Raw genomic sequence first — 4,835 nt, 5'->3', positions numbered from 1 at the left:
CGACCCCACCCGTCCCGCGCCCGCCGGTTCGAACGAGGCCCTCCCAGCGTTTTCCACGTCTCCTGGCCCGCCTTGCCCGAGAGATCAGCCGCGCCCCCGTCTCCAGCGGCCATACCGGTTTCCCGAGGCTGCCGCTGCCGCCCCTCCGCGAGTCTCAGCTGATCCGACCGGTGAGAGGCCGCCGCCGCCGGGCTCTGGGGCGTTGGGGGAAGGCTGCTGTCAAGGCCCACTCGGTTGCCCTCCGGCGCCGCTGCACCTCGCTGGCAGGCTCGCGCGGGCCCCGGCCAATCGCACGGACCCACCAAGCCCAGCTAGAGCTCGGGCCCAGTACGTGGCAGGTGGGGAAAGAAAAGGGGCGGGAACAAGAAGAAAATCTGTCCTTTCGCTCCGCCTTACAACGAGCAAATCAACCCAGCAGGCATGCGCAGCGCCGAGGGGAGGGGGACTGACAACGCCGCAGCCTGCATGAGCCTGAATCTGTGCTTTCTCACTGGAAGACTGAGGGTAGGAAATGCGAGCTGGATGGATGCACGCATGCGCGAGGCGTGACAAGGCACTTCCGGTTTTCCGGAACGCTAGTATTTCCTGTCTCTCGCCCGTGGGCGGGGCGTAATTTGCTGTTTTAGACTCTGAGAGCAGGTTTAAAGTGGGCGTTAGTCCAAGTTTGGCTGCTTCTTGTTTTGTGGCCATTGTAGTTCTCCTAGTCATATCTCCAGAAAACTAATCCTTTTCCCGCCTTCCTTCCACAAACTCATTCATTCATTATTGGGCGCCTACGCTTTGCCAAGAACTGTGCTGGGAATGGAAATGAATCAGTTTGTGAGCAAGGAGTTCCGAATAGCGTTTACGAGACGGGACAAACTTATGACTGTGTAAAAGATAAAGGCTGGGAAATTAAGGCTGATTAAGGATTCCAGAAGCCTTTTTGGAAATAAGATATTTGAGCGTACCCTAAATACTGTTCCCTTCTCTCTTATCTAAAGCATTTGTTTTGAATATGCCTGTTTATGTAAGAAGTACGCGGGCTCTAGGCTGAAGCCTAAAATTTTGGGGGAAGGTGGGAATAGGTGATAAAATCTGGGCATGGGGGCAGGGCTGTTTTAAAAGTTGCAAGGAACTTTGCCTTCTAAGACGGAGACTAGGCAAAAAGCAATTTGAACTTACTTGGTCCCCAGCTGTTCACCAGATAGGCAAAGTGAATTCGGGATGAGAAGTTATATTCTTTCAGTACTGTAAAGAGTATGACCTTTCTGCAGTTAAAAGTCTCTGAAAAATTCTGTTTGAGAGTGAAATATATGCGTTTAGAGTGCTTTTGCCTCTGAAATTATTTTTTGAGCAATTGCTTGCAGAGTTTGGGGAACTGAAGACTGTAGAAAGAATGAAAAACAAGTTCCAGATTTTCTCCAAAGACAGTTTTTCTTTGCTTTTTCGAACGGACTAATCCAGATTTGGGGAAATGAACTGCTGTCCAGTAATAGTATTCTGATGTCTTCGAGATGGTTTGAGATTGGATTAAACCACACAAATATAGAGGTAAAATATTCCTAAAAGAAGTGAATAATACTACTATCAATCTCCCTAAAGAGAGGTCAGAACCTGGGGCAGGGGATAAGGGGATGAACCTTAGCCTGGAATGAGGGGAAAACACTTCATCTCTCTAGGCTCCCAGGAAAGGGGCTTGCCATTGAGGAGAAATAAACTGATCCCTGCTACACTAGGGCCAGCTGGCAGCTGGCAAGAAAGGCACCCACAGGGTGGTCTTCCAGAGGGAGTAGGGCTTGTGGACTCTGAGAGCAGCTTAAGGTTCTTTGTTGTAATTGACTCATGCTTCATCCTCAAGCAATTAGTGAAGTCTTGTTTAACGTTAAAACCTGTTCCTAGCTACACCTGGGAAAATTGAGAGATGGGGTAGTGATGATTCCTCAGGTCAGAGCAGAAGGAGGAGCTGCCTGGGGCAAGAAGTGAGAAATGAGAGAGTAAAGCATCATTTGGAAGCCAGATCAGAGGCTCAAGTGACACGAGACAAGATGCAACATTAAATAAACATACATTTTGAAATTTTCAATGAAGAACTTCGTAAAAGATTTTGCCTCGGACTTCGCTGGTGGCGCAGTGGCTAAGAATCCACCTGCCAGTGCAGGGGACACGGGTTTGAGCCCTAGTCCAGGAAGATCCCACATGCCACGGAGCAACTAAGCCCATACGCCACAACTACTGACCCTGCATTCTAGAGCCTGTGAGCCACAACTACCGAAGCCCACGTGCTTAGAGCCCGTGCTCCACAACAAAAGAAGCCACAGCAATGAGAAGCCCGCGCACCGCAACGAAGAGTAGAAGAGTAGCCCCCACTCACCGCATCTAGAGAAAGCCCACAAGAAGCAATGAAGACCCAACGCAGCCAAAAAATAAATTAAAACATTAATTTAAAAAGAAAAGATTTTGCCTCTTGCTGTCCAGCTGAATGTAGGCTTACAATATTGTGATTGGGCATGAAATCAAGGATATTTGAGTTTAGTAATATGTCATATGAGTGCAGGCCATTAGCATCTGAGTTTGTCAAATTGCCCCCTTTAGGTTATAAACACATTTATAACCAAAACCTTATCCTATGCATTTTCTTGTTTCAGCTAAATACTAAATTGTCCACTGAAACTTCAGTGACCTTTCCTGTTCCTGATCCTATATAACAATTACATTTTAAAAATTAATTTCAGAGCATAATGAACAGCTGAAACTCAACACCCAACCCAAAGATTAGAACATTACCCATAAATTATATCTCCCTTTGTGCTGCTCTCCCATGTGGCATTCAATGAATATCTGTTGAGTCAGTGAAATAGTTACTGCTGTTTCTGTAATGTTCCACAGTCGCTGATGATACAGATCTCTGTACTTAGGTTCTCAATAAATGCAGGTGATAACCAGCCAGAGAGCAGTAGCCTGAATTGAGCTACTTACCACCCTTACCAAGAACACCATTTCTCCCACTGTATGTGTAGACATTGATTTTAGTTACTGCTGCCTTTCGTTAGAGAAACCAGAAAGTCTAAGTTATATAACTGCCACTTCCTAACCACTTTGGTAACATTTATTGGGATAAGCATCGATCAAACCACTGAGAAGATTGTTCTAGGAATTCTGTAAGTAAGCACACCTTTAAAGTGCTGCTGGTCAAAAAACACCTTACCCTCTTTCTTGTGTGTGTGGAGTTTAGAAAAGTACTGAACCAGAGTAAATTGAACTTCACGATCACCTGGCCCTCTGCCCTATGTCCAGGTGAACTTGTTTTGAAATGAATACCAAGAATCAGAAATGTGAAAGGTGGAAATATGTGAAGAAAGGAGAAGCAGTGTAAGGAAAGACCTTTGGCTTTGCCTGTAGCAAGGGGAGAAATGAGAACTCTACATTTGAAGGTTACTGCCCAAGTTTCACAGACATCTGAAGAAGGGTTACAGTTGTATTGTGTGTGTATTTTGAGAGATGCAGTCAACTCATTTCCCTATCACCTGCTCTTTCTCCCCGAAAGTCTGTGTGGCTAGCACTCTTCAAATAGAAGTGGAAAAATCCTAAGAATGAAAAAGGGAGATTCTCCGACTGATGGGAAGTGGGACAAAGATTAGGAGCCTTGTAAACAAATTGGATGAAACCTCTGTTTCAGCATGTTCTCCTTTAGTAGGTAGTGTAAATCATTTTGAAAGTTTCAATCATCTCAGGTACTCTCAGGGGAACCAAAAAAATAACGTAAGTTCCTCTTAGGGTGAGAATTTCATGAGAAGTTACGTCCCTCCCTGAGAGTCAGCTCTGTTGTGGTAGCAGTCTGCTAAATAAGAGAACTCCAAACAGAAGGGGAAATTCATGAGGACCACATAGGGGCCGGTTGGTCAGGTGAGCCTCCCCACGACTGGCCATAAAGATCTGTTTGTGTAAACAAAGGGAGCTGCTACCCCATGCAGAAATAATAAAGGAGAAAAGAATGATATTCTTACTGTGTACCTCTGAGTGAGTCATTCTCAGCACCAGCTAAGCAAAATGTTTAGTCTGTCCTACCAGCTGCACATCCACTGAGATCCAAAAATGCCTTTGCCTTACCATGGGGCTCTACATCCACCTCTCTTTAGAGAAATTGCTCCTTGAAGGCAGTTCTTTCTAGATTTTATATCCCTAGAGTCTGGCTCCTCCTAGGTATTCAATATATATTTATTGAATGAAAGAATTAAAATTAAGTTCCACACCATTTTATAGAGCAATCTTCCAGAAACAGAGAGCAGCCATCAGTGGTGAGTTCCTAGCTCCCTAGAAGTACGGGATTTCTTCTCTGAGTAGTCTTAAATTGTTCACTTTTCTTCATTTATGTCTCCTGAAGACAGTGCTGAGTTACCTCTGTTCACTCTGTCAGAGTTTACATTGAAAGACTAATGCCACAAGATATACAAGGAGATCTCACAACTTTTGATTGAGTAGCTTTTTTTAGCTCTTTTAAGAGATCTAGATGTCAGATTCTAGAAATCATGCCTGTCAAATCGAACTCTGGGTACTTGGAGCCTCTCACATCTCTGATCTAACATTTATGCCAATGACCCTGCTTTTAGTCCCTCCATATAAATACATAATTAAACAGGACATTCTCAAAAAGTGATTTCAATGAAGAAAAACTTACTCATAATAAAAATGCAAAATAAAATCACAATGAGATGATGTTTCACATATTGGATAAAATTTTATAAGACTTTATAGAAAAGGGTATGGCAAAAGAGACATTCATACTTTGCTGTGGGGCATAAATTGAAATAAACTATTTAAAAGGTGGTATGATAATAGTCATCAGCAACTAAAAT

General features: G+C 44.1%; 1 protein-coding gene across 4 annotated transcripts in view; it reads right to left on the bottom strand.

The window, feature by feature from the left end:
• The window catches only part of TFG (trafficking from ER to golgi regulator), a 37,722-nt gene extending 37,241 nt beyond the window's left edge, over window positions 1–481 (bottom strand). For 2 of the 4 annotated variants that reach the window (XM_024759232.1, XM_024759234.1), the window contains exon 1: window positions 116–481. The gene's annotated coding sequence lies outside the window, so the exon portion shown is untranslated. The remainder of the gene's footprint in view (window positions 1–115) is intronic. The other 2 variants (XM_024759231.1, XM_024759233.1) reach the window with 2 other exon arrangements.
• Window positions 482–4,835: the final 4,354 nt, after the last annotated feature.

The sequence above is a fragment of the Neophocaena asiaeorientalis genome, unplaced genomic scaffold (genome assembly GCF_003031525.2).
Source record: "Neophocaena asiaeorientalis asiaeorientalis breed wild unplaced genomic scaffold, Neophocaena_asiaeorientalis_V1.1 scaffold197, whole genome shotgun sequence".
NCBI lineage: Eukaryota > Metazoa > Chordata > Mammalia > Artiodactyla > Phocoenidae > Neophocaena > Neophocaena asiaeorientalis.
This window is presented reverse-complemented; position numbering and strand designations above follow the sequence as displayed.